Raw genomic sequence first — 24,546 nt, forward strand, 5'->3', positions numbered from 1 at the left:
TCTGACACAATTTACTGTGAAATTAAATAGCAGCTTACCCCAGCAGCAAGCAGAAATCAGCCCTCTGCCGGAAACTCAAACACTTCTCCCACACAAATGTAATACCTATCTTCTACCACACTCTGCACAAATACAGACACCTTGCAATATGCCCTGGGAGTCAGTAGACTAGGGCTATTTCAGATTTGAAGGGAATTTGTTCCAGATAGGCTGTTTTCCATAGTTGTACTCTATTACCAGCTATCTCTGCCTTCACAGTTTTCTGCTTGTGATTTATGGCTCTTTGATTATCCTGAGGTAAGTTTACCTTCTTCCAAACTCCCGTATGTGGGTGCAGTTATATTGATTTAAAAAAATGCTAATCTTCTCTTATACGCTTAAGGAAACAGCATAGTAGCTTATGTTGAGCTAGAAAGTAGAAATGAATGGTAGTTTTTATTAACAAATCAGAGCAAAGCTGTGACACRTGCATAAATATCTACAAAACTTTCTGAAGTTTTTCAGCTTTCGGTGTACTCAAGTGCCTAGGAGATAACTGGGAAATAAAACCACATATATGTTCCTAAGATGACTTAGGAAATGAAACATCATCTGGTCTATGCTTTCAACCCCAGGTTCTTCCTCTAAACTGTCTTGAAGAAAGAAGACTGGACCCTGCACTTAAGCAGAAGCTGTTCATGAGCCGACTTTGCCACTTTAGGTTTAAGCTGCTTATAGGCTATGTGTGGGAATCTGGACTTACAGCTTCAACAAAAACATATCAAAATGCAAGCTTTTATTGTGTCACCACTTCAAAGATATATACCGTAGCTTCATCTTTATACTTAGGCATCTTTTTACCTGTTGGAGTATACAGTTGTGCCTCTTCTAAATCCCCCTATTCTGGAAGGGGATCTTGTGCTAAACGTAAGTAGGTTTATTATGAAGTTTCACCCTTTTAGGCAGTGGAAAACCAGGAGGAAAATATAGATGAAGCTAGAGCATTGTTTTGATTCTTCTGTTCATACCAAATTGTCGTGGTTTTCCTTCATGTACAAAAAGCCATAGTGCTATGCGTGCAGTAAGGGTAGTATGGAAAAATAAGCTAGACGATACTAATGGAAGGCAGAAGATGAGATCTTTATCACATTTGGCAGGCCAGTATAGGCATTTGTTTTATCAATTTTTGTCTTGGAAAAAGAAAAAGAGCTAATATGGCACTTGCTGAGAGGCTGAAGTATTAACTATATAATTTAAATGCTTATGAGGAGGAAGCAAGCCACAAGCTGAGATGTAAGCCATATATGGAAAAACTTAATAGGATCTGTTCAAGTCTGTTTAAAACTTGTTGTAGKATCCCCACTCTGAATATGTTTAATGATGCATGAAAACCATTAGTCTAAACTTGGCACAACATGAGCAAGTAATTACATTGCAGGAAAACTTGAGCATGGTTTACAAGTCCTAGTGTTGGGCAACAGATGAAATAATATGACTGATTGGTTACATGGAAGTCCACACAGTTGTAGTTCTGGGGCTTTGACCAAAGGATTAGCTTAAAACGTATGATAATAGTGCAACTTTTTTCAGATTTCCTATAACTTGAGTCCAGTATGAGCTGGCATGAATATTCTGTAGCACTGGTAATTTGCAAGGTGATATATACATTGAAGGCAAGCGCTCTAGTTAAATAGTTAAGATGCAGTCTCTTGGGCTTGTAAAACATTCAGTGAGCTCAAGAGAGATTCCTGCCCATATGCATGTGTCATCATGATGCTGAAAGAGCCTCTGGAGTTGGCTTAGGAAGGAGAATGGAACAGGCATGTGTGAAGTTCAGTTTGAAAGCACTTAAAGGTAGAGATATCACCTTAAAAAGCCGCTATGTCCTTTGTTCATCGTTTTATTCTTTTAATCTCTGAGCCTTCTTTCTTTCCACAGGTTCTTTGCTCCTTTACTTACTAAGGGACTATTCTTTCAATGTCCAATGTTACAGATCTCTTTAATGAAAAGAAGAGTTGATGTTTTTTCATAACATTAAATGACAAAATTGTAATCAAGAACAACAGGGAAATTTTCTCTGGTTGCACCAGTTAAAACTGCTTATCTATTTCAATAAATAAAACTGCGATGACTTGAATAATTACCATCATTTGTCTGATTATAAACAGCTTGTTCTTGATTCTGAGTTACAGGATGCTACTGAGAAATCAAATTTAAACCAATCAAGAATTTCAGACTGAAAGGAGGGGAAAAAAGAATGAAAGCTGGTTTCTCAATTACCATAAGGCGAGGCGCTGTAAATTCTCTTGCAGAATAGGAGCCTGTTTGAACTGGAAATAGCAGTARTCTTTAGCTGTTGAGTGTACTTTTTGATAGACAAATGTTGCTAGATGAAGCCTTTGTGTCAGCAGTGTTGGCAGAGTCAGGAAGATGTAACAAGTTCACCAGCACAAGCCGTGTGCTCGAACATTCAGCGGAGCTCAAACAGAATGGAAAATCTGTTCCAAATTTCTGATGAATAACGGTAGAAGGCCAGTCCAGCATATCAACACAAGTCAACCTCTGTAATATTCTCCTCCTCTGTTCACATACAGTAAGAGAATTTACAACACTCTGACARTTCCTGAAGAGCTTTCTTCTTTTACTCTCTTTGCTTACCTGAGTAATTATCTAAACATGCAGCAGACACTGCAGAGGGACAAGATTTCCTATCTGTTTGTCAAGAACTGTACAAAGGCCTAAACAAATTGATAATGAAAGGCAAGTTACCATTCTGAAAGACAGAGATGATTTACGTGCATGCAAAGCACTTGGTATCCTCCACCTCAGCATGYTGGGACAATTCTGAGTTGATAGTGGGCCTGTCCAAACAGAAGCCTTGCATTTCTAATCTTTGTGTTACGGAATTACTCCTCAGTAGTACRAAACAATTCTCGTTCTTTTAACTTCTACTATAAGTAAACCTGCTTATACACTCCAAGCTAATCATAAAGCCCTACAGAGAGCGAGTGTGAAGCTTAACAGCAGATGTAAAAGTTGTGCATAAGTATTTTCCAACTTTGACTATAGGAGTTGGAAAGGAAATTACTGTGAAAAATCTATTAAACCTCTCTGTCATTATTTTTGTAGGGAGGCAGAATACATAAATGAAAAAATGGCTASAACTACTGCAAATGAGTTAACTACTTTTTCTCCAAGGTAAATTAACTCTGGTATTATTGAGTAAATATCCTGTGTGTAGTGATCAATATTTAAACATCATTTCTTACCCAAGCAGAATTATAATAAGTGAATGATGCCAAGTCTTTATATTTCACTGTCCTTGATCTTTTGGAGGTAGTTTTTTGACTTTGGACCAAACTTTGTAACAACAATTTTAAGTTTTGTGTAAATTTTGTCTTTTTCCTCTGTTTATTTCTCACGAGTGACAATTTTTGAATTTGGTGACATTGGTCTGTGGCTTACACATGCGGGAGGCCTGTCAGGGTGTTGCAGGGCCASTTGCTCCTGGGGAGCTGTGGGAGCTCCCAGTGGGGACGGGCTCCCAGGGCCCGTACCACCCCCCACAATAGAGCAGGGCAGCTGGGGCAGCCTTGGGCATCAGGCACTGCCACYGGGATGGAGCAGCTCCTGGAGCTGGGGTGGGCCTGGCAGCGGCGGCTTCCCCACAGTACATGGGGGAGCTTTTCCTCATAGCTTCAGCCCCTGCAGCCAGACCACCACAAGAGATAAGCACCCAGGGCCCTGACAAGACCAGCTGTGCTGCTCAGGCTGTGAACTTGATTCATGGGTGGGTTTCTCCCCTGCCCCTCATTCATGCTTGAGGCAGTTCCTTTGCACGCACACAACTTCCCTAAAGCCATGCAGTGTGTGCTGTAATCTTTGTCCCATTTCTCCACACTTTCGAATCACCTCTTTGCTTCTCTTGACTGTAAATTAACAATAACTAAGAGCCTTCATAGAAAAATCTGTATCTTCAGAGATGAACATGCTTCTGGTTTGAGTTCAGTTGCTTTCTTCTCTATTATGTATTTAGTAATACTATAGCATCCTGGGTGGCTGCATTAGGCAGAGATAGGAGATAAATATCCATCAATTAGATACATTGAGGTTTACTGCTCATTTTAAAAAGGAGCCACAGGATCGGCGTTCCAAGTGAGATTGAATATGACAATAGTTGGAGGCTTCCTGTTTTCTCTGAGTTTTGCTTGGTATTTTGGGATTTGAGTAGAACCCAAAACTAAACCCCCAAATAATCAAACCTGTGCCCTCAAGCTCCGCTTGGCATTGGGTCAAAACTGAACAGCCTCAGAAGTTTCTTTTGATTTCTGTGGTTTCTTCTTGAAAAGAGAAATGAACTCAGGCGCTGATGTGCTGGTGAGCGCTGGGAAAGCCCTTCAGCCAACATAGCCTGAATTTCAGTTTTGTAATTAAAGTATTATCGTTGTCAGGCTCCATAGGCTATGGGAGAAAATTTTCATTTGGCTTCTGGCTCTCTGTAGCATATCAGTATAATGTGCTTTCATGCTGCAAGGAGGATATGCGTCTGCTAGCCACTTTAGATAACAAACATCATTTGTCAATAACTCCTTGTAGAATCATTTTCAAATTCTGTCTACTTAAAAATATTGTAGTGTAAAAAAAATTTTTTGGTAACTAAAAGCAGAAATTACTATCCTTTGTAAAGAATGTTTTGAAATATTTCCTAATAAGAAGATATTTAAATTCTGTAATTATTGTTGGCAGAACGACTAAGAAATGCAGTACCAAGTAGACATTTGCTATAGATGTGATTTCAACTTGTACCAATTTTCTATCTCAGRATCATGATTTTCCAAAGTGTTGAAGTCAGATTTTAGAGTTTTGCTCCTCCTCTACCACARAATGGCCTAATTGTGAAAAACTATCAAATATAATCAGTTAAATTTTGCTTCTTTTTATTAGAAGTCAAGTAGATTACCTCACTGCACAAAGATTTCTTTCTCTATTTTTCCCTTCCTTAATTCAGTAACAAGCAAACATTAGAAGTTTATCTCTGTCAGATATATTTATAGGATGTCATCGTTTAGAGTCTTCTATCTAAATGTAGCAGAAAAATTATACTGCTGCTATAACCAATACCAATTTTAGTGCCAAAGGATTTAGAAGTAAATAATTTTGTAATGGAAATTTTGTTGATGTGAAACTGGAGGGTATCTAACAACACTTGGTAATATATAGTTTTGTAATTGCATTCTGTTCACAATTAGTTTCCTGGGATCATAAACTCAAGAAAATTTCCTACTCGCTGATAAAACTGAAAACTTAGACACATAGGGAAAAGGGATATTTTTATCGACTGTTTCCTAATACTTAAAACTATTCTGTGCTTTGACTAGATATGAGTCCTTCTTATAGGCAAATATATCCTATWTATCTGTAATTAGCAGCCATCTCAAAAGATGACTGTCGGCACGGAGTAGTTTTGTCACTGTGTTACCTTGCAAACAGCTATAAAGACCAACTGGGGAGCAACGTCCCTTTGTAGGTAAATTTATGATGTCAGACCAAATAAATAAAACTCAAATGTAAATAGTATTTGAGATCTTCTTAGGGCTCCTCTTTGCTCTCTTTCCTTTGGGATACAGGGATCCAGTGCGGTCTGTTAGCCTGATCTGCAGATAATCTCTTTCCAGATTGTCTTCTTGCAAACATCTTTGAAAGTAAATCTTTGTCAGTCTGCTGGCCTTTCATCATCTGCCATTTCTCTGCACAGGACAAGCCCTTTTACAGTGTATCACCTGTCCGACCTGAGATGATTTTAAGAGTTATGGTCATAGGTAGCTATCTTTTCTCAGACATAATATCAGGCTGTCTTGTCTCTGACCTGGTATTAACTATATAGTGAACACAGTAAGGGTGGGACACGTTTAGTGTCCTCTTGTTCCCATGGCAAGTTRCTCACAAGCACAGGGCATATAAAAATGTGGTACTTCACTCATTCTGTAACATCTCACAGTCGTTGCCCTTTTATCACTACAAGCACAGTTTCTGTCTGTCTGCTGCAATGTTTGTTTTTTTCTTTCTTGCACTAGATGACTCGGACAGCGTCTGGGTCAGTGAAATGTCCCTGAAATGTGATGAAGAACATACCAAAAAATTGCCTGCCCGCTCTGTTTGCCTAGTACCATGCTGCCCAGACATGCTTGTTGCATTGTCCGCTCCCATGTCCTAATGGCAGCTGTAATCTTGTGTCATCTCTGCTCTTCCACTATAGCAAATTAGCTGCTACTGGCAGGAGATCACAAACAACTGCTTTTGGCAGTAATTTACTGTTTGTGCACYTTTGCTCTAAAGGTCAGGCTAAGCTAGTGTCTTATGTTGATCCAACCTGATCTAATCCATTCAGTTTGCTTTCTTACACTTGTTATGTTACATTGTTGTAATTCTYCTGTTTCTCTAACCTTGCTGTGAATTATTTCTTTCTGCTCTTTTCTTTTTGTGCCTTGGAGGGGTTTATGGTATATGCATTATTTTTGTTTTCCTTTGTTTCCTCTGCTATCTGAGAATGGTAAACTTTCATCTCATCAGGAAAGGTTTTTGTGAAAAAAAACCTCTCTGTACGTTGAAATTTTCTTCAAGGCACCTGAGAAGTCTTTTGCTCAAGGCCTCAGAAATCAGGCAGCAGTATTTTATTTCCTATCTCTTTAAATATGCAGCAGTTTAAGGTCTTACCTCCCCCGTGGTCTGCCTTTCTCTTCTACAGGGATTGAGAGTCCCTACTGTCTGAGGACAGTAGATACAGTTTTTCAGCTGTGGCAGTGTCTGGCTTAAACTATCAACCATCTTCCTCCAGTTTCCAGCCAGAATTACTGTTATGTACCGAAACAGATRAAATAAGAACAGTAAGGGAATAAGCCTTGGGGCTTCTAAGGAGGTATTTGTGCACACATCTTTGTACATATGCTGGKAGATAACTATGTAATTACTCTTAATTTCAAGAGCACACAGAGCAGAAGCAGCCTCTGTTAAAAATAACAGAAGAAATAGTAATAGGAGGTAGCTAGGTCTTTTCAAAAAATGTGGATAACACAGGAGCAAGATTGAAAGATGAAATACCTGTGAAATCTAATGATGTCTTTCAGATACTCTGATATATTTGGGGGAAGAATATCAGTTGACGAGTCATTAGAAAAAAGATGTTAGCTGATGGCATTCTGAGGAGCCCCTCTCTTCAAGAAGGAAATAAGAATATTCTAGGAAAGCAAAAATAAAAATTCCTGGAGCTTTGTGAAGTTGAACATAAGAATGGCCACACCATAGCAGGCCGAAGGGCCACTAAGTTTAGTGTTTGCTGCAGTGGCCAGTAGCTGGTTTGTGGAGGGAGAGGAAGGATAAAGACAGGGTAAACATGTAGGATACTTTCCCCAGAATACTCTCCAAACCTTCAATAATTTGTGGCTCACAGATTTTGTGCATCTGAAGTGGTGTTTTTGTAATGCGCAGGCTGTAGCACCCTTTGGAATCACACAACAGGATTTAATTAGCTCCCCAGGGTAGTGTGGAATGGGGCCATGATGCTTCTCCCTCTAAACACTCTTAACAGCTCATGATGCTCAGAGCATGGCAAGAAGGAACTGTTCTTGTATTCTTTTTGTTCTCTTCCCATGTAAAGGATGGGTTTAATTTAGTTACAAGTACATTTCCTTTTGTGGCCCACTAGAATTCCAAGGGGAGATTCACTAGTGCTGAGGGATCTTGTCTTATTGTGCTGGCCTGGGAAAATGCCATTATTTCAATAGTCTTAATCTAATTTGGAAAGAATATATATTTTTATATATTTATGTATTACATATATGAATATATATCTATATTATATATATGCAGGCACACGCGTAACATTGTACTCATACCTAATACTTGATTAGTGTTTGATTTGAACTTCCAGTCACTGAGGGTAGCATCTGTCCATTGAAAGTACCTCAAGATGTTTTTGTGAAAGCAGATCTAAGTAGATCAATGTGTACTTTGCAAAAGTGGCTGATCACAGTATTGAAACAAAGAAAATTTTCTCATGTGAGTAATGGTCTGAGAGGTGGAATAAATGTCTTGTCAAGATGGCAAATGCCATACAAATGAGCAGACTGGGGAGACTGAAAGCATAATCTCATACATTTTGTCAGCCTTGCATTCTTGCTTATGTTTTCAGTAAGTGTTCAAAGATAGCATATGGTATTTCTGGGTGGGGGCTGCCACTCCTGAAGAAGCCTTCCAGGATGTTCTTGTAGGGTTCCTACTTTGGTTGTCAAACAAAACAGATACTATTCAAGAAGAATGCAGGTGTTCAACTTTTTAACAGAGCTTTCACTATGTAATGTTTTGCTGGTGTGACACACTTCTAATCAGAGCAACTTAACTCTTACTGTAACCCACTAAATTATCTCCCCTCTCTGGGAACCCCTAGACATGTCTGCTCAGATCATGTGGAGTATTAAATCTGTAATGTTCAATAGATGACAGTGACAAATCAGAGTTAATACAGATAGCTAGTTACCCATCACCATCAGACATGTCAAAACTATAAGGTCAGATTGAGAGTACTTCTCAAGTATCCACCACCACACCTAGAAGCAGGAACTCTGAGTGTTCCAGATCGTGTTAACATTCTTGGGTGGAGAAATGTGCCTGCTACACACGTTTTCAGAGTTTTGTTGTATCAGTTTCAYGGAGTTTCAAAAAGCGAGTATTAGTGGGGGCTATGTAGGTGGTTTCCATTCTATTTTGGAAATGACATTTTCTGTAAAATAGTGTGTTACTGTGATTATTTACATCACAGTTACTTCAGRATGAGACTAATGTCACATTGCTTGAGGCTAAACTCTAAAATTTTGGAATCAAAATCAGGACAGAATCTAACTGTTGGCTTACTTAGTGTTTTACCATGCTGCTAAATCTGCTTTGCAGAGGCCCTCTGTGCTTCTGGGAATGTGAAAAGTTTTGATTTGTAATTACAAAATATTGAGCAGTTTTCAACAACTTTATGGTTAAGGTGTTGCAATGACTTAGATCTTCACAGTGCTTGCTCCGTAGTTCCTGGTGGTTCCAGTGGGAAGGGACTGTTGGCAGAGTTTGTCAGAGATACTTCATGTGTCTCAAGCATGCTTTCCTTAGGATTTTTGCCTTCTGAATTAATCTCAGTGCTTGTTAATCTCTGAATAAATAGTGAAGTTTACCACTTTTCCTGTGTGCTTCGGAAGGGGCTATGCAAATAGGCAYACTTATTCCGAAGTATTTAGTTGCCTCAGTTAATTACTATTACATAATTTTTATATGAGGTCAGCTGGAATTTTTGAACAAAGAGTAGTTTCCTTTGAAAAATCTTCCAGATTTTTTTTTCAGRAGAAAAATTATGAAGTAGAAATGAAAAATGATCCTCTGTAAAGGAGGAATCCTGAATTCAAGGATTTTAAGGGGTCTGACTTGCTATGCTGACCTGGCTTGTTCTGGCCACTAGATTTCTAAGAAGTGTGAGGTCTTAGGAGAGGGGGAGTGGAACAAATCAAGTTGCTCATTTGTTCTTTTTTTATTAAGCTATGTATTTACCATTTCAGGTTACCWTCTTATGCCATATGCTGTTGTTTACAGTTGTGGAAATTGCCATATTTTATTTCAAATAGATTGTTTAAAATTGAAACAACTGATAATAATGTGGATGTGTGTTCTACAGGAACTTATACCTGCAGGAACTGTAGAGCAGCAGTATTGAGGTGCTAGTAAATGGTATTTCAAAAGATGTGTTTAACTGGTGAGACCATACAGGTGAGAGAGATATAAAACCCTATCAAAACTTACCTTACTAAAACATCTGTCTCTCTGAACTGATATACAAGTAGCAGATACACTTTAAGACAAGATGTCAGCTGGGCCACGTTAGGTGCTGCTGCCTGTCCTATCTCTGGTGGCCCTGCATAGTGTTAAAGAAGAACAGAAGCTTATTTGAACTTGGTGATTGCTGTTTAGTTTGCCAAAGAAGTCCAGAGAGCACTGCTGAGGAGAGTCAGCAATGAAAAAAAAACAGAGTGTACAGCTTGTGGTGTGCAGCCAGTTGTCAGTCCAATGTYGAGTGCCTTAGAGGGAAATATATACTGTGTACACATATACAGAAAGGATGTAATGCATTGTGTTTGCTCTTGGTTATATAGTCCTATTTTGTGGCTTGCTTTCTTGAAATTTGCCAGGACATTTCAGGATGGGTGGGACTCTGGGTCAGATGTGCTTTACCTCTGCCGTAGGTTAATGGAAATTGGATTTCTCATTCCTTTGCTCACTCCTGCATCTTCTTCTGCAGTGCGTTGCCATATTCTTCAGGCTGCATCTTGAAATAGGAAAGAAAATGGCATCTTTGCATTATTTGTTAATTTGGATTCATTGTTGTGCTCATGTGGTTACATGCCTCTAGAGCAGAACAGATTTGTGTCTGCCAGTTCCTGATGCCAGCAGAGTGGGAGTGAGGCTGTCTGGTTTCAACTGCGTGGACATGCGCTATATGTTACTTTGTAGGTCATTCTACACAGAACTCATGAACATATCTTAAAGACAAAATTATGAAGCATGCATAATTTTTGCTTTCCTTTATGTCCTTTAAATCTTTTCTATGTGCTTTCCTGTCTGTTGACTTCTTGAGTGAGGCTATAAACTGTAACAGCTCTTGTTTACATAAATGGGGACCAGAGATATAATGTTTCTATGACAAGCTAATCTTAGGCAAGGTTTTTAGAGCCAAATTGGGGGGCGGGGGCAGGGTCTGTAAAACTTAGCAGCTTAGTTCGAGTTTCTTCTTTTACGTAGTTAAGTCTTCATTTTCAGGAAACTCATGGGGATTCTAAAGCTGCTCTGGAAAGGAAGTGTGCTCCAAATTAAGAACCAGATTGGAAAATGTGGATCGATCTCTGTCTGTGTTTCATTTCCTTGGACTACAGTAGAGTAAACTTTGTTGAAGAGACTATATGGGTTAGGAAGACCACAGGAGTAATATGAAATTTAGTTCCTTGTAAAGGGAAAAATMCCTTACCTATGTACTTAAAGCCATCACTGTTCAGGAAGTTACATTACTATGAACTTAAATTTAAGTTTATGCACGAGTCTCAATAAGCATGTGCTAAGCAGCCTTCCTGGAGAGGAAAGCTTTTCTGAGCAGGAATTAATTAAAATGTTGCAGTCATGGGATAAAAGCTGTTATAGGAACAGAAACTAGTGGTGGCTGTCCTCATTACATTTACATCTTATTTTACTGTGTTTCCAACTTTAACGTGTACACTCAGACTTTAAAAAATATATATGAAAATGGTCAAACTTAAATATAGAGCAGCTCATAAATTGGTGTTATATTTCATGAAACGTGTTCTAAATAATAATAAAAAAATGGCAAATGCGTTTCCAGACTACGTGAAAATTCAAAAAACTTCCTCCCAATAAATGCCCAAAATAGCTATCCAAGTACTTTTACTTACACATTTTGAAAGCTGTAAGAGCAAACCTGCAATCCCAAATGCCTTACTAATTTTATATCCTTTATAGTACATAAGAGACAAGAAAACATATTTTGTATGTCTGTCTCAGTGGTTGCTTAACTCTTAGCTCCAGCTTGGGTCTGCAAATTGTTAGCAGTGCTAACARTTAGTTATTTTACATGTGTGTTACTAGTTTCTTTTTTTCCTTACAGAGGGAGTCTTTAATTGTTCCTCCCTTTATAGAGGCTTAAATTCCTTTTCTTTCCTTTTTTGTTTTTTAAGTAAACATAACTTATGTATTAAATATGCATGTGATATGCATGTACAGATAGAAGCTTGGCCTATCTGTGGGTTTTGTTGGTGCTTTCTTTGGATTTAAATCAGTAAGACCTGRCCTTGGCTCCATTATATAAAAGGCTTTGATGAGGTAAGTTTATGATGAAGTAAGGGCTGCCAGTAGTAGTTAGATGCAGTATCAGTTTAGAGCTTTACTGGCAAGATCTCATGTACTTTGAGGAAAGAATATGGAAAACACATGCTTCCCTCTGAGCTTGGCTGAATGTGCTGCAAGATTTTTTGTATTTACTTTCTCCTTCAAAAGAAACTAAATCTCTAAAAACCCAGTAAGTAGAATTCCCTCTTTTTCTACATGTAGTATTTCCTGCTTATTGGCTAAACAGTGCCCAGGAGAGTAGAGTTACAGAATCACCACTAATTATACAACTATCTGAAAATACAAAAGGGCTAGTGCCATTCCTCTGTGTCAGGACCCATCAGTGAACAGGCAGTGAGAGGTTCAGACCCAGAATTATGGCATTTAGGGAAACTAAATTTAGGGAAACTGTGTTGAGGACACAGACGCTCAATTGTCTGTTACATTTTCAGAATGGTCCTGGTCATTGTTTTGGATCAGGGCAGCTAATACCCCTTCAGTTTGGTTTACTGATCAGCCTGCCACAAGGACCGTTTCTCGTACTTTTGTGTGCAGTCTGCTTGTTTTGGAGGACAGAAGAACTTAATAGTGTGGACACAAAGTATTCTGTGCCATTTGGACTGTATGTCGGAGAATGGGCCTTGACAATGTGTAGATGTCTAAAATTGCGGGAAGTGGGTAACTGAGTTCTGGAGGGAACTTCAAAATTATTTGGACTGCTAAGTGAAGGTTAGTGAGCTAAAAAAAGGCAGTATATGGTCAGTTGTATGGTTTATTCCTGAATTCTGTGGGCTATAGAAGTCAGGATGTTCATAAAAGATATATAGGAGGCAAAAGGATTTTCAAAACAGATGCCTGTGTTCATGTTCTCATGTTGTTTTTCCTATGTAACACATACAGGTATATACAACTGCCTTCTAAGCACTATGATTTACTTGTTCCTGTCCTGAAATGGGTTCTTTTTTCCGTTCTGAACACCTCATATATATATATATATATATATATATATATATATATATATATATATATATATATATATTTTTTTTTTTTTTTTTTTTTTTTTTAACCTGGAAAGAGATGTGGAAAGGGGTAGGAATGTGGAGCTGTAACTTCTTTTTCATAAAACCTTTTAAAGATGTGAAGTGATGTAAGACAGCTGTGATACTGAAACATCATTACTCTGCAATTGCAAAATAGGCACTAACATCGATGTTGTAGCATTCATACTCTGAGTAGAGTACAAATGTGCTCCTTTAGGTAGAGAATACTGAACTGTCTGCATATCTGGCTGTCATGACGAAAAAGTACTGTGCCTTTGTATAATTGTGTGTATGGCCATGGTTATATCTCATTGGCTTCCATCTTCAGCATCTGACAATTTTAAACAAGGTAGGAAAATTGTTTCCTACCATATCTATATAGAGCCTGACACAATATAGCTAAATCTGGGATTTTATATCATATTATCACCRCTGTTTGTTGTTGTTGCTGTTCTTTCCTCCTTGACATTTCCAATTATGGTGCCTTTGTCGTGTGTTTTATGCTCTCCTCTCCTCTCAGGTGTGTCTTGCTAATTGTAAGTAGCCCTTACAAGCTACTAAAAATACTGGAAGAGGTTCACCTTTATGAAACTCACTAGAGGAGATACACTGAAAGGACTATATTTGTATTAGTCTATCATTTAAAGTCATTGTCTGTCATCTAATCGACCTCAGTCTTGGTTGATCAAGCCTGTGGAATTACCTACCCTGCTTGGCTGCAGAACGTGTGTTGCGCAGTGCTTGCAAGTGATTCTCTCCCTGGAGTAGAGTGCGGTTTGGAAAGTTCAGATTAAACTCCGGTGCTGCTACAGCTTCCTTCTTTGAATATTTCATRTTAAAAGTTGACTATTAGATTTTGATTGCTGCATCTTTCTTTCCATCATAGTCAAGGGTGAAAGGAAGTTCACCCAGTGAAAATTCCTTATTTTCTCCTTGCATGTAAAAGCAGTGTCTCTAACTGCTGTGTAGATGCCCTCTTGTCTCCCTGCTTCATAAGCATTGTTTCAAAGCTGTAACCTTGCAAAGAGAATCAAGAGTATGAAGAACAGACAGTACCACGCACATTCACTATGATTGTATTATTTGCAAATTTGCAAGACTTTTTTTCACCCCTCCTTTTCATTATTCAGACTGCACTTTCTTTGCTGAATGAGCTACATTTTAGCACATCTAAAAATAATTTGCAGAWTTTATGCTTCAGGAGGATGAATACTTACTGCAAGGTAATCTTTCATGGAAGCACTTACATATCTCACTGTATGACTCAGAATAGGGTTCAAACAAACTCTCATAAACAAGATTTATTTTACTATTTAACTGTAATAAAGTTGTGTCTTGAATCCTACTGTCTGTAAGTCATACACAAAGAAAAGGGACACACACATTAATCCTTAATATTAAATCACTCTTTTTATTCCGTTAGTGTAAGAAACTTCTCACATTTAAAATCCTGCATTTTTTCAATTTCAGAATAGTTTGTTTTTCTCTGGTAGARAGAAAATGTGTGTCTTGTTTAATCTATTCTTCCCAAATCTTCTGAAACCTCCTCTATTAACACAATAAGGAAAAGTTCCAGCCTCTGTGTCTCCTTAACCTCAGAGTAATTTACACACCTGTTACTCAACTTTTCAAAGCATTGTAACACAACTGCATTCAAGGTGGATGGTGTGACTTCCATTTGCACTTGTTCACGTAATATGGTAAAAACTAGTATTTTTGCTGCATTTCTTAGAGGGTTTGAATTTGCTTRTTAAAAGAAATACTTCCAAAGAAACAAAATATGAAATCATACTGTTTTGTCTTTTCAGCATTTTCATCTTTTGAATTTTGGGCAATTTTAGCAATTTTTATGTGTAAACTTGATTTTGATTTTGTACAGCCTCTGTGGCCTATTGGGTATTTTGCATTTCCCAAGTTCATATTGAAAGGTTTTCTTGAAAATATATCACATCTTTTGAGCTGCTCTTCAACACTGAAAATAGTTGGGGCCTCTTAAATGTTGTGTTAGCTGTCAGATGGAGGTTAGAGCACAGTCTGTTGCAACTGCTGCATAAATACCTTGGAAYAGGGTTTTTCTAGAATCACGGGCAAGCCTATTTAATTCAGCAAAATTATTCTGAGTTGCCAACCCCTGGAGAAGAGGGTATTGGGTTTAAGTAAATCCTTTTTAATGATTGCATCATCCAAATACAAAGCAAAGTGGGAAGTTTTACTGTGTTGAATTATGGCCTTACTTATCTCTGCAGTAGAAGAATTGGTTATACACAGTAAAGGACTTCTAAGTGAAACCTAAACAAAAATCTTTTGCTTGACGCTTAAGTGATGCCAAGATTGGTCTCTAACTAGTCTTTAGAATGTTTTATTCAAAGGCTGAATGAGGCACCACTTAAGTGCCTCAGGACTGTTACCTTTCCTTGACTGCCTTCAGTACAGTTTTACAACCAGAAAGTAGAGAAGACGCWAGAAAAAAAGGCAGTCAAGGTGTGTTTTGGTTTAAAACCTAGTATTTTTCAAGCATAACATTCTGTCTATTACTGTTTTCTCCAAAAAGTTGATATTTTGCAAAGAAATATCAACAATTTTGAAAAAAAATCAGCCAAATTTGAGGAATTATTTTTATAAAAAATGTTCAGTGAGTGATGAAATGGGAGTAGTGGAGGACTGACAAACCTTTTTTTTCTCTCTGTGTAGCAAGTCACAAATGCTCTTTTCCAGCTATAAGAACAACATTTGTCATTTCTTCTTTAGGGTTTGTTTGTGAACCTTTGCAACCACAGCTGTTCTTTACTTGCCTTTTGTTTAGTACCTGGTGTTGATATGGTCATGGTAGATTCCTTCAACTTTGTGTTGGGGATTTCATGTCTCAGTTTGCAAGCCCTAAATCAATGGGAGATAAATGAGAGTAAGATTGGTTTCCTGCTAAGAAGTTTGAAATCTGCATCTTACCTTATCAAGCAACAGCTAAATGAGAATGTATACCCCAAAGGATTGTAGTTATAGTGGTCTTGCAGTGTGCAAGTGAGAAGTAATCAAAATCTATAATTTGCTATTAGTACTTATCTTTTTGAACTCTTCTCTCATTCCAAGTGGTTGCAACTCAGATGCTTCTTCAGGGCCATTCTTGTTTTTTTCTATTGTTGAAGCAAATGCTGAAAACAGGCCCTCATCCTAAATTGTAGTGTTTTATTTAATAGACAAAGCTGCTTACTATTTGCTCATGAATTCTCTTTATACTGCTACCTTCCCCTCTGCTGTCGTCGAACTCATTTTATCACATAGGGCATCTCTGGGTAATGATTAATTAATTAGAAGGACAGAGGGGAGATGTGGATCTGTGTCTGTCTGGCGCACGGCCAAGGCTGCCAACACCTCCCAGCTGATGAGAAAAGCCYCCTGGAACCCAATCCGCCTTCAAAGTAGGATAATTTCGTTTTGCCTAGGAGCAGGAGAGGCTTGCCAATGAAGGTTGTGTGTCAACTCTGCCCTAGGCCTCTGTGTTTGACTTTAAAAATGGTATCTTCTGTTCAGTGTATGAATTTTAGATAAGATGCAATTAAATCACAGATAATCCTTGATAGTGTCCACATCATTCGTGACAAAGGTGCCTAAATACCACAGTAATGTGACCAGAGAGGGAAAAGATCTGAATTGTCAGCTGATGTGTTGTGTGTCCTTTCGTTTCATTAGACAATGAAGGTATTTGTGGATGACTTAGATGGGCATTCATATGGGTAAAAATGAAAGGGTCTTTTATTCCCCTTGCAATGATACTTTGAAATAGAATATTTGTTTTCACAGAGTTTCCTTTTACATGCTTCTTGAACTTGCATTGTTTATGAGCTTTGACCACTGTGATGTTTTAAATCCATTTATGCCAGAACACAAGAAAATATTTTGGTTCTGTTCAAGAAAGCTCATCAACAATGAAGTAACAACAGAGTTGTTTATTCTTTCAAAGATAAACTTCTTTTTACTTCAATATCTGTACTCATCCAGTTTAAAATGTAAAGCAGTTTGTCATGGAGATTTAAAAAGGAGAAATGTCAAATAACAGAGGAACACTTCCCAACTGCTTCTCTGGCAGACTGCAGAACCCTGATATTTAACTTGAATCAACTGTTTAAATGAGCAGTTTAATGATAGTCATTATTTACGTGAGATTTGCTTATGCGGCAACTTGAGTATTTATGCAGAGAATAGAAGCTTGATGAAACAAGAGTTAAGAAATGCGTGCAAGCAAAATTAGATCTGTGCCAGACCATCTTGTTTCACATTTTTACAGGAGATGATGAACTCTTCTTCCATAAATGGAAAAGCCTGTATCACGGAATAGGGAAGAAGTTAGAAAGAATCCCTCTGAAATTTAATTGGGTTGATTACTCTAGAAAAAATCAGAAGCCTTCTGTCTGACTGTCCTCTGGTGTATATCAGAAGAATCTGCTTTTCTCTGGCATAAAGTTTTTTCTGTGCAGGGAAAAAAACTTAAGATGTTTCAGAAAATTTGTTTCCTTGTTCCTGCTTACTGGAGAGCGCTTAGCTGCGAGGCTTTCATGGTCACAACTTTATTTTGTCATAAGGGATGGGATTCATCTCATCTATGCTGTCTGCAGTTTGTATGCTTCTGTCTGGTGGATGTTCATTCATTTGCCTTGTTTTAGATATCCCCTTGGGATGAAGTACTGCTCCATAATCATGCCTAGTTAGCTCCACTGAGTTAGATGAGATCCTAGGGAAAGTATCTCAGATTTAGACATCTGCAATAGAAATATGTGTTTCTGATCTTGCCAGATCCTCCTGCATGGGCCCTGTTAGTAGGAAGAACATTATATGATTTTCCCCACATTGTTAGACTAAAAGATACTTGTGGACATATTTTTCATTTTTAATTTTCCATAGCTTATGCATATGTGGAAATTTGGCCCTTGTTAGATGCATCATTTATTCTAGTTCATGTATTCTTTGAAATCACTGCTGCTTTGAGGTTCAACATGGAAATGAAAATTAGGCACTAGGCAGATCCTGCCTAAAGACTTCYGCCTTTGTATTATCTCAAAGAGATGCTTTGAACTGTTTCATTTGTGGAGCTATTCTTCAGCAGGAAGAGATTGGTGGAGTCTTTGCTCAGCATAACTTGATCTCTGAACAGTCTTTTGAGAGGTGTATTTCTGTGTCTTGTTCATCACACCATCCTTGTCCTTGTGAAGGTGTGCGACATATGAGAAAGAAAACTGAACGTGCATTGTGCAACGTTTTCTCGTGAGAATTGGTAAACACACATGCATTTAGGAGAATATTTTCTTAAAAGTTTTCCTGTTAGAGCATTCTTGTGCTCACTTTACATATGTTTTCTGGTAAATACATTTGTTAAGAAAAATGCTTGTATAAGTAGTGGATTTTGAGATAAAGTAATAAATAGCTATAGAAATGTATCCAGAAGTAATATTATTTGATTTGTACATAATTCTAGACTGTAGAATATCAATTGTTTGCAGCATGCTTAGAAGTAATTTACAGATCAAGAGTTGTATACTAACATTTTTTTCAGCAGTACTTTTAAGCAAAAAATAAATTTAATGAGAAGTGTAAACTAGCATTAATGCTAATTTTTCTGATAGAAGTTTTGGCTGCTACATGCAAGGTTATTTTAGTGAAGAATAGCAGAAATATGTTATTCCTGGGAAACATAATATAGATAGATTTCCATACATATGCATTTATCTATCWGTGTAGGCACAGAAGTGTGTTTTATTGCAGCAGGTTTTAAAGGAAATAAATTGTATTGTCATCTTAAAAAAATAGATAATGTGCATACATYTGCTCATACAATGTAGCCTTTGGACTTGGACTGGTGTTATCGCTCACGTATCCCCTTGTGGGTGCAGCTGTGTTAGCTGAAGATGTTTCTGCCCTAGCTACCTCTTGTTTCCCCCTCTTTTCTGCACCCCTGAAGCTTTTATTGGATGAGGTGATTTGCAACCTTTTTTGATCAAAAGAACAGGATAAGATTAACCTAATGAGTTTAAGCGGTGTATATGAATAACCAGCTTGGACTGAAGGAATGCTGTTGGCCAGGCCATGACGCGGAGCTGGGTGGGGTGTGTGCAGTCCARCCTGGCGTAGCTCCAGCGCCTGGGGTAATTCCCCTGCGCCCATCAGGCGCTACTTGAGAGAGCGACTCCTCTGGCGGTGCAGAGCTGACTGATGCTCTAGCGTGCCGTGCCGGGCTACCACCGTGCTCTTCTGCAGCCCAGCTAAACGCTCTGCGCTACGCTGCCCTCGACTGTGCAGCGCCCGGTTGCTGAGGAATGGCTACATGGTGCTGTGTTGCACTGTACAGACATACGAGTTGGTTTCYAAATGAGAACTGGACAGAAGCAGCCAAAGCACAAAAATCTGCAGTGCCTCTTTAGCCTAAGCACGCTTTTGTACGTAGCTCTCAAATAACAAGATGTAGAAACATGTTCCAAGTAAATAGAACTAGTGTGTATTGGCTAGAAAAAATATAGCTGTATTATTGATGGAGAATCTTAAAAGCTTTCAGAGAGCTGCCCCACTGTTGGAAATTATGGTATTTGAAGCAGTGARCAAACACAAGTCCGCACATTTAGGGGCTTAATTATGACTCTTCACCATTTGTTCTGAAAGTACTATTAACATGCCCTCCTATTACTCAGCTTACGCTTGTTTTACAAAACAAACAACACATGGATTTGCAAAAGTATGAATCTCTGCCACAAAAATGCCTGTGATGTTGTCTAGAATCTTTTGTTCTTATAAATTGTAATTTGGTTGAAAATCAAATTAGACAATGAACTTGCATGGAATTCTATCCCTCTAGTTTGTAAGCATACAAAGAAAATAGATCAGTGGCGTTCCAGTTTAGTTTCACAGCTAGATCAATTATGAAATGTAGCTATGTCACTGAGACTGCTTTGACTCAAGGCCACATTCTTATCCTCCCACACTAGTAAGTCTGATACACAAGATTAACATGAATAAAAGATCTCTAGTTTCAAGGCCCTTCCTGTTCATCTTCAAATTCTGTGTTAGCCGTGAAAATATTTGAATCCCAAGTTATTTTGAAAGATTATTCTTCTTTGAAAACTAACATCAGAGTAACTAATATCAGAGTTTTTCTTTGAAATATATGCGTATTTTTGGCAAAGAGCTTTCTCACAATCTAATCCTGAAGAAACCTATATGCAAGGATGGAATTTAGGTGCATTTTCACAGATTTCCCCAACTGTGAAGTGCAATTTGCCATAGCTGTGATACAGTGACAGTATTTCCATCTATGGACAATCTAACATATTAAAAGTGTTGGCAGAAAGCAAGAAGAATTTTTTCGGCTCAATTTGAGCTACCAGCTGTAATAGGTAATACAACTCCCTTTAAGTTATTCTTCTTCCCATATGGATTTGCAGCCTGTCTCTTTCTAAGAGAAAACTGAAGTATGTCTTCTTCAGAGCTGGATTGCTCTGAAATTACTGGATCGAATCAGGCAATTGGGATATAGGAAATCTACTGTGTGACTTATGTTGTGATATTTTATAGCATCCTCTGCTCAGGCTGGAACTGCAGGCTAATAAATTGCAGTGGTAGCTGGACAGAAAAAAAGTAGCATCTAAAGAGAATTCACCAGGTAGAAATAAAACTTAATGAACACATTCTGGCTTAGACCAAAGCTGATTTAAGTTGTTTCACTTACATGATTGCCTAGTTCAAGACACTTCTACTGAGAAAAAAAAATAAAAAGAAATAAAAAGATAACTCATTTTTTATGTAAAATGAAGTGCAGTGAACAAAACAGTATATTCTAAAAATAATCTGCTTGCTGTCTGCCAAAAATTTGTATAAATCTTTTGAAAATATGAAAGGACCATCTAAGGATAGTCTCCTGATGGCTTTAGAAGTGGCTGACCTCTTCAAAATATGTGGTGAGTTAGAGAAATTCAGAAGCTGAATCCACAGGATTAGTGTGTCTGGAAAAGGAAAAAAAATGTAGAACAATGGAAGTTCGTTAAAGTTAAAAGATAGTTTTGTTTTCTGGATTCAGTTTGCGCTTAAAAGGAGTTTGTGAGTTTCGAAATCCTATAGAGATTTGACAGCTCAGAATGCAGTAAGCTAAATTTGTTGTAAAAATTATTTCTTTTGGCAGTAACACTGATCTATGAATATTAATGATTCAACTTAGCATACATTTGAATTCTGTGGATGCTATCCACAGAAGCTCTGTAGAGGCTCTTCTCTATCTCACCATCCATGAAACATAATTCTGATTCAACGGAGAAAAACATAACAAAATCCCTTTTACCTACCTGTCTACGAATCACTTGACTTACTCTTGGCTTTCAGCTATGTAATGTTTCTGCTAATCTGTTGGGAGCTGGGACATATTTCCATGTAGGCCCCGTAGCTGGAACTTGCAATCAGTAGGCTTGATGTGTGCTGCCACTATGTCTTCTTGAGTGGACACAAGAGAGCATCAGTTCAGACTCCTCACTGCCAAGCACCTGCTTTCTCTGCATTCACACGGCATTTACTTCTGCTGCTAACATATGCAGGGGCCAACATCATCTTTAAACTTTTGACGTTATGAGCTGGAAATAAAGTTAAGGTACTGATTATGCCTGAAATCATCTAATAATGTTTGATCTTCCCAAGGACAAGAGAAAAATGGAGTGGGCGCAAAACAAGTGAGCGGTAGAAAGGTTCTCAAATAGGCATGCTCGTTTGGCAGCTAGTTGTGGGGTTGTGTGGCGTGGCTTAGATGCTGGTTTCACTGCACCATGCAGGAGCTCCATGTAGTTGGGATCCTGAACGTATCCTCGGGAGCAGCTGTCATTAAAAAAAAATACAAGTCTGATGGCAGAATAGTGTTGGGGAGCAGTTGACAGCTGGCTGCTCCTCAAGGGGCAGGTGAACTGGGTGATGAGGGTGACAGCCAGGGAGGCAGGGACAGCAGCCACACCAACCAGGAGCCTGGAAGTCATATCAGCAAGTCAAGATAGGATCAGGCCCAGAGATATCAACATCTGTTGTAATCTCAGCTAGCTGAGGATCTGATCCTGTTTATCTGTTTAGACAGTTGTTATTCCAAGCCTATTATCACCTGAAAACATCCGCCTATCTCTTTGTCTAATCTTAATCAATATTCAGTAGTGAGTCATATATAATAGTGTCATTTGTATGTGTGCATTAAGTATGGTTACCAGTGGACACGTTGTATGAGATGCAACTATGGAAAGGCAAAACTTTGATGTTGGAATATTTTCTTGCTTGGGAAAGGGGATATTGTTCTCCATAATGAATTACCRACCTGTTGAAGGTATAGGCAGTCTTGGGAACAGTCATTAACAATCTGTYTGGGTAGGGAGAGAGTTTGAAGGAGGCCCGGGAAATATTAGCATATCCAGTGTAGGCAATAGTGTGCAGTTGCTTGTGGAAGTAAGGCTAAAACCRTTCCTAGCTGGGTTACTGTGCATTGGGAGAGAAAAGTGGAGTGCAACCGGTATTTTCACCTAACGGAGTTCAGTAGGAGGTATGGTCAATTAAAGGCAGAAGGTCTGTATGGTCTTGAACCAATATCTGAGGTTTCTATGACTGACTAAATTATTTACCAACTTATTAGAACTAATTCATATGCAAACTAGAGAGAGATGACTTTCTTACCTTCTCTGACTGGTACTGAAAAAACCTCTGAAAATTCAGATGGGTGTTTTTGCTGGTGAGGAGAATGCAAAGGTAATGCCACTCAAACTGCAAGACTAGTTTGAGAACTGGTAATGCAGAAGTCTGGAAGGTAAAAGTGGCTTCCCTTGATGACCAGGAGAGTTGCCTAGCGTGAAGTGAGGTACTCAGGAGTATACCTGAACCCCAGTGTTCAGAGACTTTTGGGACAGCAAAACTAGARGGAAACATTGATTTAAAATAAAACTTTTGTACCTGTCTGATCTCATTGTGGTTATGCTCTGCCAATCTCAGTTATAAAATGAAGGACCAAAGAGAACAGTTGAGCTGAGAAGATCCTGTTWTGAAATTTAATATGTACTGCTCGTACTATTTTGTCACAAAATACTTCCACTTACTGTGAAGGAATTGCATTCTCTGCCTGCGCGCACGTGCTTACTCKCTCTCTCTTTCCAGTGAGTAGTCTGCCTACATTTCTGTTGAAGTATCTTAATGTGAGAGCTGCATTTGGGAATTGCACCTTAATATGATTTTAATTTGTGTTAGCATAACTGAAAGAGTTTGGTAACCCCCAGCAAACTGAGGTTCGTAAATAAATTGGTATATTATGGGATTAMTCCCATCTTTTATTTGCATTTTTTCCATTTCCTGTTTTCTTAAGCAGTATCAAAAACTGCCATAAAAGTCTAAAGAGTAACTATGTGGATGCCAAGAAGATATTTTTATCCTTTTTTTCTTTTCTTTTCTCTTTCTTTTTTTTTTTTTTTTTTTTTTCCTCACAGAGATACAAACTATAATGTTTTAATTGCAGGCAAGAGTATAGCTGGGAGCTCTAGCCAGCATAGCACTGTCAAAACTATTTCTATTTCTAAATGCTTGGCTTTTTGAGCAGAACACCAAAGATGACAAAACTCAGGAATTGTTTTAGGGAGCTGTCATTTTGGAAAGTAAGATACCAACCATCTGTTTCTGGCTCATTAGCTTACAAGTTACCTTGATGTAGAGAAAAAGATTTTTGCTTGGGTTATATTTTCACTACAGCTTTAACACAAGGTTTGTTGGGTCTCACTTTGTCTGGTAGCTATTCATACACAAAGCTATTCTTCGAGTTTGATGTTTTCCATCCAGATGTACTAGCCTGAGAGAACAGGCTACTGTCTACGCAATGCTTTCACTGCTTAGGTGATCACCCTGCAGTCAAAGCTGGTACTACTCCAGTGCCTGTTTTGCATTTCCCAGAATTTACTGGGAAGGGGTCCTCGATCGGGCTAWTGCAGGACAAAGGATTATGAGGTGTGTCCTCAAAAGTCCCAGTAATACACTCAGGCTCAGACAGATTGCCCTTGGGGGATCTCTCACTGAAGATGCCTTGGGCATCTTTTACATGTATTGGGCATATTTTACAGGCCTATGCATAGTTACCACAGGAGGCTTTTTAATGCTTATTTTGTCCTATCTGGCTGTTCATTGAGTCCTGCARCCTTCCCTACAGCCTTGTATAGAATGCCCTGCCTGTTGAGGCTCTGCAATTTCCATGCTATTTTCATTGCTGTTTTCTGTGACAGAGTAGTGTTGCTGAATACAGGCAGARTAAGAGAAGACTGGAGGTTTCAGTAGGCATCAATTCTGTAATCAATTCTGTAAGGCCAGCTGCTTAAAGTATCACTATCCAATGTCCACTGTATGTATACAATTTGTGAGGGACATCACTCTGTTGTACTCCAGGACTTCGCTGATCATGAGGAGACTCCAGCTGGTGAAGTCAAGTCAGTCAGTGTGTTCAGAACTTGTGTCCTCTTGGCACAACAAAGCACCACCACATTTCACCACACCAAGGCATGGATGGAGGGTGCTATCCTTACACTTTCCAATTTTTGCTCCCTTCTGTTCCCTCAGCTCCTTGAACTAAGTCTCA

The sequence above is a fragment of the Rhea americana genome, unplaced genomic scaffold, assembly GCF_003343005.1.
Source record: "Rhea americana isolate MKP2758 unplaced genomic scaffold, rheAme1 scaffold_38, whole genome shotgun sequence".
Lineage (NCBI taxonomy): Eukaryota > Metazoa > Chordata > Aves > Rheiformes > Rheidae > Rhea > Rhea americana.